This window comes from Bacillus rossius, chromosome 11, assembly GCF_032445375.1.
Source record: "Bacillus rossius redtenbacheri isolate Brsri chromosome 11, Brsri_v3, whole genome shotgun sequence".
NCBI lineage: Eukaryota > Metazoa > Arthropoda > Insecta > Phasmatodea > Bacillidae > Bacillus > Bacillus rossius.
The window spans coordinates 38,379,187-38,392,332 of NC_086338.1; the positions used below are offsets into that span (position 1 = coordinate 38,379,187).

The following is a 13,146-nucleotide window of genomic DNA, read 5'->3' on the forward strand; positions in this document are numbered from 1 at the left end:
ATAAGAAAACTAAACTCTGGTAAATCTTATTTAAATACAGCACAAAACGAGACAAATATTGAGTTTTGTAAACTAACTCTACACTCTGACGTCGTCTGGCCGACGACCACCCCAGAGCCCGACCTGCACCCGCCAGTATACGCTCCCGCTAACGGAACACACCCCTGGCCATGGCCCACCCGAGTCAGGCGACCCGAACAGCAATCAAAGACAAAGCCGCGGAAACCTGAGTAGACAAGAGAAGAACCGTACCCATTCCTCCTAAAACATTAAATTAGGATTTTAGCGACAATAAAATCTCTTCCAGACACACCCGTTTGGAGTCTAGCGTAATGAGGTCACGCCTGGCGCGAGAGAGGCCGAGCCTCCCTCGGACGCCATGCCAGTTCGGCAGTTCAGCGCAGCTCACGGACCGGGGCGGACCTACGTCCCACGGAGAGGCAACATCCTTTGTCTACATCGAAAGTAACGTCCGGTAAATATAGTCACTAATTAACAGAACCCCTTTTATTACTTAACCTCTCCGTGAGTACCCGGTCCCTTTTTTCGGTCCAGGACCTAATCCGGCCGCATCAATTTAAAGACACCCCGCACCACACTTGGTCAGCGGGGCTGCTCTTCAGTATACGGCACGGGCCGCCTCCCGCAACTTACAGAACTTTATTTAAGGTCACGCGCACGGCGCTGACCACAAACCCGCAAGGGAACTTGGACAAACTTAATTGCGGTGCGTGTTTCACCACAGTGGGCACAACACCCGCGCCGAGACATTTGCATACGGGATTGGCCGTCTCCAATCGTCCACCCCCTTAATTCAGTGTATTTTTGTATCCCGTATTTTGTATTGCTAACTTACGTTACCCGAGTAACGAGTGCCACGTAACTTGTGCGCGCCCCCTTAATTCAGTGTATTTCTGTGTCTCGTACTTTGTATTGCTAACTTACGTTACCCGAGTAACGAGTGCCACGTAATTTGTGCGCGCCCCCTTAATTCAGTGTATTTTTGTGTCCCGTACTTTGTATTGCTAACTTACGTTACCCGAGTAACGAGTGCCACGTAACTTGTGCGCACCCCCTTAATTCAGTGTATTTTGTGTCCCGCCTTTGTGTTACGAAATTACGTTACCCGTGTAACCAGTGAGACGTATGAGACGTAGCAGCGTCCGAGGCCACGTAACGCGGAACACAAACCATACGGCGCCACGGAATAACGAGTAAACCCCCCCCGGGGACCTCTGTAGAGTGTTGTATTGTGTACGACTCGTTCCTATGAATAAAAGGTACGACACCACCACCTTAACTCCACGCCTCTTATTTAAAATCATCTCACGCAACACCGCCGCCGGCCCTAGTGGGCCACGCAGGGGCACATACATCCACGACCCCCAAACTCACGACTAGAACCGAGCTAGTCTGGCGCCCACCCGGACAATACGTAACAAGAACCGCCTTTTCCCACTAGGAGCCACACCGGGACTCGAGCCCGAGACCCCGGACGACGGCAACTCTGAGGTTTAGACTTAAGTTTATACAATATCTTGTGTACCCATGTTCTTTTTTATGTACCCATGTTTTGTTTTTATTACTTTTGAAATGTAAAAGTACTGTGTAATATCTAATTTTTGTAGTTGTACAGTTTGTTTGTATATATGTATATATTTGTATTAATTGACTTGTTCTATATCACGGAGTCCTTACTTCCATATGGGGTCTACAGAACAAAAATTGAATAAATAAATAAATAAATATTTGCATATACGACATATGGGGTACACTTGACTTGGGTTTGTCTGGTGAGCAGGTGCCTTCCCCATCAGAGGCGTCTGCTGATGGGATGGGGGCCGGACCTGAACTGCCACAGGAGGTACATCAGTACTGAAATATTATATATACCTAACTGTTAATTTTATTGTAGGTATTGTGAAACTACATTTAAAGCCTGATTGTTTCTGTAAGTCTCGTTGAGTTATAGAAAACCCATCATTATTACCTTAAGAGAGATGTCTATTAAAATATATAATGTTTGGCTATCAGTCTAACTTCCTATCAATCACTTGTGACCTGACATACTCATACTCTACATATCCAATCCTGTTCTAATAATGAGGTATTAAGTTTAAGGTTTTACCATTGCTCTTAAGGCCTCCCTTTGGTTTTCCTGTATGTTACTAGTTATTTTTTTTAGTGTCAGTGGCCACTTTTGCAGCCATGGCACCAGCGAATCTGCTAACTGCCACGATGCTAGCGACTTTTTTTATAGGTAATAATAAACTCCAATCGCATAATGCTTTCTCTGTGACACAACCATACTCCAACCACATCAGGGTAATAACATGCATGTTGGTAGTCCCAGAATATAATTAAGATTATTACTGTAAAGAGGTGTACTTACCAAGAGATGGGGGGTCACCAAAAAAATATGGCCTAGGAACTTTGAAACAAAAACAATGTTAAATTTTTTATTCTATAAGTCTTACCATGGTAATGATTGCAATAGGTTGTTTTCGAAATTAACCTAAAAAAAATTTCTCATATTTTAAATGAACACACTATAGGAATTGTTCATGAGACTCAAAAGAGGTGAATATTATGATTCCCTCCCATTTTGTAGTGTATGTTACTGTCCGAGTCAAGGATTTCTCAGTCTAATGCTGATTGCTGAACAATGCAGTTGTGTCTAACCACACAGCAACAGGTCACCGCACTAGCAGAGTTCATCAATCCGTTCGTCGAACACCCGTTCAGCTGTCGCAAGGTAAATTGTAAACTAACGCGAGAGAAATCGGCCCACGTTTAATAGATTCGCTACAAAATTGGTTCTTCATGACTGTTACTTGCAGCTAAAATACTAAAACTCCATAATTCCTGGTTTTTATGGCTAAACGGGTACACCCTCAAGGCCAAAAACGTGAAGAAGTTAAGTGAAGCGTATGTTGGTAGTTCTATGAGCTATGAAATGTCAGTTGCTTCAGGATTTGACATGGTTGACATTTAAAACGGAGAGAATATTTTGTTAATGTGTATTTTGAATAATGTTTTGAGTGTTTCTGATTTATAATCGGCCATAAATGTGTATGATAAAATTGAGATAAAATAACAATAGGAATTCGAATGGAAAGTAGAATTATTTCGATGTAGGTCCGTATTTTGTATTTAATGTTTTGACAATAATCATCGCACACGGAAGACATGCCAAATGAATTATTGGGGGAAGTCAAATCGGCCAGTCAACAGTGTTTACGGAATTGTTAAAATACGGCGTTTATTAACTCAGGTAATTACAATGTTTCTAGAATATTGTTTATTATCTGCGTGCTATAGTGTTTTTGTGTATGCTAGAAAGTTTCTTTTTTTGTTTTGTTTTAAGTATGTGTGTTAACTAGATTTTAAACCTTTTACTCATATTCCATTGTATTAATCTATAAGTCCATGCCAAATTTATTTTCTACTACATTACTTGTATTTAGTAATAGCAATACATAATATAAGGGGGGAAAGAGACATGTTTTGAATTACAAATTTTTACTTATATTATTGTAAACTTAAATCGTAATTGAAAATATAATTTTTGAGTTAAATATAGAGTTATATAAGTAGGAAACTGATATTGTTACAAGGATAACTGTATAGGTATGTATATTTTTTAATGGCTGAATTAGAATGTGGAATAAAATTACACTACATTGTGTCCCTTCCTTGAAATTTGTCACTAGAGATGGAGATGGTAGGAGGATGGTCTAGTAGCAAGTATGGTGTATGTGAAAAGACTTTATAATACACTTTTTTGCTATTACAAATTAAGATTAAAATTGTCCATTGCATATTGTGGTCTCATGTCATCTTAATAAATTACTGAGCACCTTTTTTAATTTATTAGTCAACAGTTCGGCAAATTCTAGCTTTTGATGATGGATGGACTGATTCTGCCAGTTAAAACGTGTTCTCAACATAGTTGTTAGGATGTGCTCGTATTCAGAATGGTAGGTACTCATTCTCTCTACACTCTTCCTTTGTCTCACTGTGGGTCACTCTCCTGTGAGTTCAGACGTCTTAAGGTACCCTCAGTTTTACCCTTGGCAAATTGAATGATAATGCATTATTGTGGAAGAAATAAAAAAAAAAAAAACATTTTTAACATAATGTATTTTGACTGAAAAAAATAGTTTGGTACAAAAAAAAGTGGCTATCTTACCAATTAAATTATTAAAACCTTTTGGTGGAAAAGTGGATGGTTAGTTAAATTATTTTATTTATTAATGAAATGTAAAATCAGACTGCTTTCAAAACCAAGAAGGCTACTAAGAAGTTGGCAAAAGAATGTGCAGTGAGTGAATATTTTTGTTCACTCTCCTTTTTACCTTTTCTCCCTTAACTTCAGACAGTCAAATAGCTTACACACCAACATTTTTAAATGTATTTTAATTTTTTTTAAATGTGTGTTTTCTAGCAGTATGGAAGTGTTTCTGAATTTGCTACTTGTTACATGTTGGTAATAATCAATGTGTCTAATTTTTCAGAAGAAATGTTTTAGTAAACTGATTTAGGGAGCAAGGGCAGTATTTAAATTTATAATAAATTTTTGTGAAATATTTGCTTAGAGCATTTTGCACTGAACTGATTGTTATGTGGTTAAGTGGTAGTTTAATATAGTTGGCTGGATGGGTGACAACTAGTAATAAATGAGAATTAATGCACTATATGATACTTAAAAATAGCACTGTCTTAAAGATAGCAGTGCTTACGTAATTTTTTTATATATTTAATTGCACATTTGACCATATAAATGTTTTTACAGAATAGTATGGGACACATAAAAATATCATTTAAATGAACAGATATGAAAGTAAAAAAAAAAAGTAATACAAATACAGCCTACAGATATACACAGATATACACATGGTTGTAAAACGGTAATCCTATTATTAAATATAACATACAAATATGGTACATAGAGACAAAAATAGATTCATGTATATATACAGATAAAATTTAAAACAATAATACAGTTATAAATAGGTAGGTACCTAAATGCTTTATCACCATTACATTGTTAAGGGAAAATGTTTTTGGACATGACACAATATAGTTAGGTAAGCTACAAAAACAATTATTTCATAACTAAAATTTGTGTATTCCAAAAAGACTAGAATGGTTGTTTGGGAGTCCTCTTTTATTAAGATACAAAAAATATATATATCCATACACATTGTAAACTAGAATTGTTGCCATCCTAGTGAATTTAAATACAAAATATCTCTGTTTTCCAAAGTATGTTACCATTACTTTTTTATGATACAAACTGAAATGTTTGTTAAGTCTATGAAATGACTTTCTTAGTTTGTCTTCTACTCAATGACCTTTTTTTAACACTATGTTTCTTAAGAATATATAGGTATTAAAGAAGTTAGCTTAACTGTATCTCTGAGAAGTTATAACACACACTCAAATATAGCTATGATCTGCAATGTAAGTAGTCTTGTTTTGATAATCTACTGTACACAATAGGCTATACGTTGAGATTAGCTACTATCTCCTAACTCTCCTGCCTACAAATATTTGCAATTGATATGCCACTCATAATAGTACCTATGAATCACCAAGCCATTTTTGTCTATGTTATTACTTTTTGTTTGTTTTTACACTTTCTGTAAGACATTTGACTAAATTTAAATATATTAATTATTGTGTGATACAATGTTCCACCTCTTGATGTTTTGCCGTTAATGTGCATGAAGCTTTCCACACCGTCGGTAGTCAATGCCTGTACACTTGGGCACGAAAGTAGTCCGTAGGTACAACCATTACATAGATTTGTTGCTAAGTCATAGCTGTGATAGAAAAAAATCTTAAGAATATAATAAATACCATACAATAGAAATTACTTATAAAATAGAAAACAATCATACAATAATTCAGATACACCACTACAAGGGGTCTCTGTAGTTGTCAGTAACTGAATTGAAACAAGGGAGTGCTAATAAGAACATTAACAATCTGATTTCTTGTTGCCTCTTTGAGCAAGTCGGTAACTGAGCGTGCAACTGTAGGATTATAAGAGATGAATATATAAATTTAGCTTTAGAAAATGTAATCAAAGTTCGGTGCAGATTGTTTAATGGTTTCACAGAAAATCAGTTTAAAAGAAGGTAATAAGATTGAGTTTAAATTCCTGAACTGACTATGTTAAAGGACTTCAAATCAATGTTAATTGAATGCAAAATGTTTTGAAAGTAGTCGTAGAATGCTGCTGGAAGCTATATTTTTTTTTAATAGGAAAACATTGCAAATACAGTTAGTAGCTTCTTGTAAAAATGTGTGTTATTTCAAATACACTACAGCACAATGTCTTGCCTGTTAGATGGGCATGTTAGATTTGTCATTCTTTCTTACATCATATCACATACATCTCAAAAGTTGGTGTAATTGTGCAGCTCTGTACAGTCAAACTTTGGTATTGTTAGAAATGTGTTTTCTTCAATGTTAAGAGTATGTTACATAGATGACAAGGTGTAATAAATGGGTTTTATTTAGGTGGATGGGGTGAAGAGAAGCTGTGCTCTTTCTTTTGTGATGACCACACTAGTGCAAGCAAGATAGGGTAAGTGGCTGGTTTTTAAATAGAATAAAATGCATGTTACACCAAGCGCTGTGGTAGTGTAGTACTGAGACCATTCATATGTAATGTTAAGTCATAGGTTTAAAATGTAGTGAATTTCACGCTTTCCATGGCAGGTAGGTTTTCCTAGACACAATTCTTTCAACACCTGGTCACGAACTGTTGGAAATTATAGGTCAGTTAGGCAGAACAGTTGGCTGCACTGAGAGCCAGCCTTATTCACTATGGTATTGTGGTGCTTTCAGATGAACACATTTTCTTAAGCTTGTTTTTTTTAAAATGATTGATTTATTACTAGCTGCAGTACCCGGCATTGCCCGGGCTGAACAGAGGGTGATATATTGTCCGCAAGTTAAAGCAAAATGGATAGCGCTATATGGCAGTGTGGCGGACATAGAGAAATGACACACAATTGCTGTTTGTCTATGACCTATGAAAGAAAACATATACTGAAAGTACATTAAACATGACTAACATAACTACCTTATGTTAGCTAATGCCCGGCATGTGTTGCAATACCTCCTTCAATATATATATATATATATATATATATATATATATATATATATATATATATATATATATATATATATATATATATATATATAATATGTGTGTGTGTAAATTGTTTTGAAATAAAAAAAATATTAGTAAAATAACGAATTTATCAAAATGATGAAATAATTCAAAATTATGGTAAATATTTACTTGGGCGGTATTTCCGAAAAAAAATGTTAAAAATCCGAAAATACCTTTATTTTATGCTCTTCAACTTCCTCTTTCCATTAAAAGTGGCGGAGGTAAGAAATTCCAAATACTTTAGGAGATATCGAATTTTTAAATTTCATCATATGTAGTTGAGCGGTATTTGCAAAAAAAAAAATGTTAAAAATCCGAAAATACCTTTATCATATGCTCTTCAACTTCCTCTTTTCATTAAAAGCGGCGGAGATAATAAATTCCAAATACTTTAGGAGATATATAATTTTTTAATTTTGCAATACTAGACCTGTGGAACCATTCGAGCGGCGCCATTTTTGTTATTTTGCAGTGTGTTCGTGAATACGTGAATCGTGAATGCGTAATTAATAAAATGGTTGATTATGTCAGGTCAGTTACATTATTAATACTTTCAAACTAAGCCGACATTAAAACTTATTTTGTAAATTAATTTTAATGCCTGTTTAGTTTTAAAATATTTATAATGTAGCTGACCTGACCCAAACAAACCCGGACAGAGGGTGAACAGTAAACTAAAATGGTCGATTAGGTCAGGTCAGTTACATTATAAATACTTTCAAACTAAGGTGATATTAAAAATAATGTGAATTAATTTTAATTATTCTTTAGTTTTAAATTATTTATAATGTAACTGACCTTACCTAACAAACCCGTAACAAAGGATGTACAGTAACAACTCACGTAATTTTTTTTGTTACTTATTACTTGCGCAACAATATCAAAATAACAAATAAGACTTTAAAATTAGAAACGTTAAAAACTCACCTAAGTTGGAGGCGGTAATTAAAAAAACATTTTAAACAATAATTGAACTAAATAATCACGTATTAGTTCATTTGAATTCTGGCCTATCACGAACAATCACGTGACATCATTATCCAATAAAAAAAACAGATACTCGTACGTAAACAAGAAACAATGGTGCACGCACGCCACAGGAATGCGCTGGTTTTGTGCTGAAATTTAAAAATTCGATATCTCCTAAAGTATTTGGAATTTCTTATCTCCGCCGCTTTTAATGAAAAGAGGAAGTTGAAGAGCATATAATAAAGGTATTTTCGGATTTTTAACATTTGTTTTCGCAAATACCGCTCAACTACATATGAAGTAATTTAAAAATTCGATATCTCCTAAAGTATTTGGAATTTCTAATCTCCGCTGCTTTTAATGAAAAGAGGAAGTTGAAGAGCATTAAATAAAGTTATTTTCGGATTTTTACCATTTTTTTTCGGAAATACCGCCCAAGTAAATATTTACCAAAATTATTTTTTTTGATGATAATAATTTTTTGGTGTTTTTAATGCGTTCATTGCAACACTTGGTGATGAATCTTTGAAATCTGTAAAATATAAAACAAAAACTTAATTTATGAGCGTCAGTGAAACATTCTATGATGTGTTTGTGTATGTGTGATGCAGTCGAGAAAATAAAATTACCTTAAAAATTGGGTTGAAACCTCATTCTTAGATAATATTTGCCCCAAACAATGTAATTTGAAAGGAATTGTTGTACTTTTGTATATTCTGCAAGAAATGCTTTGATAGAGGTTCTTGGCCAGAAAGCAATGATGACAATGGCTCTGGTGGTGGTTGTAATTGTGGTAATTTGACCTTTCAGCTCACACAACATAATCCTTCTGGTTCATGTGGAAATCTCAAAGCATTGTAATGTTAACAAACAGTGCTCATTGTTCCAAAGTCGACCAATATACATCCGCGGCGTAATGGACTGTTGGATCATATCTGAACGTCAAACATTTATGCCAATGTCACGCTTGGCAGTCTGTTTTGTTGCTGTCCAAAATATTTTGTGTGTACACTACAACTGAGAGAGTCGAACTCGACTGTATCCATTGTTCTGGAGTCATAATGGATCAGGCTTGAGAAATTCTTATTTGATTTTCTTTCAAATGGTGTCTATGCTATTCGTCAGGCTCATTTACTCAACGATCATGTAGTTTACTTGCGTTGTACGTACGCCAACCAATATTTAAATGCTTCAATGGTGGCATTTATATCAATCAACTATGAACTGAAATCAATTGAATTTTCCAATTTGATAATTTTAACGGTTATGTTATGCTATAAAAACATGTTACGGTTTTGAATGCACCAAAAGATATCATAACCACTGATAAAACACTGAAAAAATGTAATGTGGAATTTGTTATGAAAACCTATAACAGCAAAACTCAAACTGAACAAATTTTTCAGAAATTTTCAATGGATTTTCTCAACATTTTCTTTTATACAAAACTTGTCTTGAAAATTACGAATACAAAAAATAACCATATGGACCGAGCAGTTCTCAAGTGGTGATCTTTCATACTCGCGGCAATTGTATTTCTTCCGCAATTCTTACCAACCTCTCAACTAATCCACACTGACAACACTATCCCTTTTACAAAGCTTGTTTAAATACAACTTAAAACTTGACCTTTCAATGACAAAACAAAACTTACCACATATTTAAACCATTAAACCATTAAAAATTTTTTTTAAAATTAAGTTTTCGCTAGGAATTCAATTACCCACACACATACGCTTTATCCTCACTTTTTTTTAAAAGTCATCCCTATATTTGATTGGCACTTTAATTTCTCTACCTAACCTTATGTGCTTAGAAGGATTTAGTTGCACTAGGTTTTGGATTTCCCACAGTCATTTAATGAAGTGTCTACGTGGGAGAGAGTTAGTGACACTCTTAGGTTGAACACCCATTTCTTTTTGCCCCTCACAGTTCTCATTGGTTGACTTCGTACTAACCACTTCTTCAGGAAACCCCTTGAAGTTAATATCCAAGCTAGACTTCCTTGCATGAACATCTAGGTTCAGATGCTTTGTTCACAAATGAATGTAATTCCTTCGAATAAGACTACCATTGTTTTCTCTCACCCAATTTGATCGAGGTGCAGACGCTGGCTGCAACACCTCTGCTGGTTGTCATTGCCCACCCTTGTACAACAACACACTCTCTCATGCACTTTTTGAGCATGTTTTTGGCTACTTGAATAGCCGTTTTTGCCTGACGATTCGACCTGGGGTAATGAAGGCTTGCTGTGAGGATTTAAAAATCCCAAGCTTTTGCAAACTGTTAATATAAGTAAGAATTTAATGGCATGTTATCAGATATAACAACCCTTGGTACACCATGTGTTGCAAACAAAGCTTTCACTTGAAGAATCACATATCTTGCTAGCTTGCGATAGGAAGTATTATAATCCATTGAGAATAATAATCTACAGCCACAAGATAACTCTTCCCACCATAGTCACAAATATCCACTCCAACTTTCTCAAACTGCAGTTCCGGAACCTTACAAGGGATGACAGGTTCCTGTGGACACTGAGTTCGCAATTTTTGAAACAAAACACAGCTATTTACTAGTCGTTCATTGTTGTATGCTATCTTAAGCCAATATAGCACCTGTTTTGCCCGTGATTTGGTTTGTTCAATGCCCATGTGTCCTTCATGCAGTAACCACAACATAACTTCATGTAATCTGGAAGGCACAACTACACTGTCACCAACAAACAACAAACCCTTATCTACATGCCTTTGATTGAGAAACATCGGAGCATGTTAACTCACATTCCTTTTGTGCTCAGGCCACCCTCTTTGTACGTCATTTCTTCACTGAGTACTACGACTTTGACTGTGGCACTTCTGAATTCTTCTTGTGTTTCTGAAGAAACTTGCAGGTGCACCATTTCAGTTGACAGTTCCTGATCTGTACGGTCACATTCAGGCAAGTATGATCTTGTTACCAGATCTGAAAACACATAATTTAAACTTAAAATTCAAAAAATTTTTTCTCCTGCAACCATTTGCACAATTTCATCATGTTGTTGTTCATTCTCTGCTGAAATTAACATGTCATAAAAATAAACAACCACCCCAGGAATATATCCAATGTTTGTGTAATTCACTCTTTGATAAATTTCTGGAACACGTTACAAACCAAAGGGAAGTCTTAAAAACTAGCAACAGCCAAATGGAGTGCAGAATGTGCACTAATACTAGATTTTTCATTAAGTGGTGACTGGTAAAACCCATCTTTAAAGTCTAACACAGTGAACACAGATTTATTTTAAATTTACTACTAATCACTTCAAGGGTTGGACTCATGTGAAATTCTCTGCAAATAGCCTTGTTTAGTGATGTAGGATCCAAGAATCTTGGTCATTTTTCACCTTTTTTCACTACTGTTAGCTCACCCACCCTGTGGGCTGATGCACCTCAGCTATTATTCCTAATGACTCCAGTGCTCTCACTTTTTCCTGCAGTGTCTTTCTTAGTGATATTGGTATCCTTTTTGGGGGACTGGCTACTGAAGTCTCAAGAGTCATTTACTTTTAAACTACATATGGTCAGCACACACCCAGTGCTCCTAAGTATGTCTGCATAGTCAGTCCTGAAGGTCTTTCAATTATCAAGCACCCTAAATGGTCTCATCTTTGTTTCTCCAAACCCTTCAGTGACATGTCCACACTCTTTAGTGTACATCCCTCGCCCACTGCTTGCACAACACTTTGAGGAAAAATATTTTCAGCAGATCCAGCATCTATTTTAAAAGCTACAGATTTGTTTTTCACTATGATGACCTGAATCCACTCACGAGGAACATACTTGCCACTTTTTTTTATGTGAATTTGTTGCACAATCTTGCACTGAGGTTATGTTTACTATTTTTACTATATCAAAAAAGTACTCATCCAGGTCATTTTTTGGTAACCTAACCTCTGACATATTTTGTCTAACCCAAAGTGATTCATTTTATGGCACTTGTGTTACTTTCCCAAATGCTGGACATTTTCTTCTCTTATGTATTCTTTACAACTCCTACACTGTAAGGTGTCCTTACTCACACCTTCATCGCTTGCGCTTCTCCCAGTTTATCTTGAACCGTCTTCTGTTTATTTGCTATACCCAAGGTTTTTTTTTCACCATCTGCCTTCTTGCTGGTGTTATGAAAACCTTGTTTTGCACCATTTCTGCTCGTTGTTTACAGAGTTCAGCCACCTGGTACTGTTCGACGGCTTTTGTTTGCGCAATATCTGGTTCTCTCAACAAACATTCTTGAAGACTTTTATCACATGTACCAAGGACAATTCTGGCCTGCACATGCACTGTTTATTAGCTTCTTTAGATGTCCGAAATTAGTCAAACAGCTCTCCATCTTCTTGAGATCGGCTGTGAAACTTAAATCGTTCCACCACAATATTCTTTGCTGGGTTAATAGGATGAGTGAATGCCTGCCAAACTTTTATAAAAAAAAATTTTTGTCTTCCGATAAATTAAATGTATTGTATAATTCCACTGCCTCGTTGCCTTTTACATTTAACAACATCGCTGCTGCTTTGAGTCATAACCTTTAGCTAGCATGAAAATCTCAAAACTTTGTTTAAAAATTCAAATATTCTCACAGTGATTGCCATCTAGAATCAATGACGATGGTGGCTTTAAAAAAACTCATCTTCAGTAGGGAAAATCGGCCTAAAACGACATACCCCATTGTTAATGGATGATATTTATATTTTGCAACTTTTATTTTACATAATCTTATATGGAAATTGTTTTTTTATTTCTTTTGAAATAAAATTGCATTATAACATTAACAAATTTGAATAATTTAAAACCCTTTTTGAATTTTATAATAAAAATGCCAAATGTGTCATTTTAGGCTTATGTTAGGATAAAATGACACTGTAAAGACTTGATTTTCAGCGGCTCGTTTCTTCAAAGCTTATTTCTTTGTAAAAGTTCAAAGTAGTCAAAGTAGTCAATAGT

At 35.4% G+C, this 13,146-nt stretch overlaps 1 protein-coding gene across 9 annotated transcripts in view; it reads left to right on the forward strand.

Annotated features, from left to right (window-relative positions):
- Positions 1-2,936: 2,936 nt before the first annotated feature.
- The window catches only part of LOC134536834 (kalirin), a 402,054-nt gene continuing 391,844 nt past the window's right edge, over positions 2,937-13,146 (forward strand). For 8 of the 9 annotated variants that reach the window (XM_063376829.1, XM_063376830.1, XM_063376831.1 and 5 more), the window contains exons 1-2: positions 2,965-3,274; positions 6,532-6,598. The gene's annotated coding sequence lies outside the window, so the exon portion shown is untranslated. Of the gene's footprint in view, positions 3,275-6,531; positions 6,599-13,146 lie in introns of all 9 variants that reach the window. The other variant, XM_063376828.1, reaches the window with a different exon arrangement.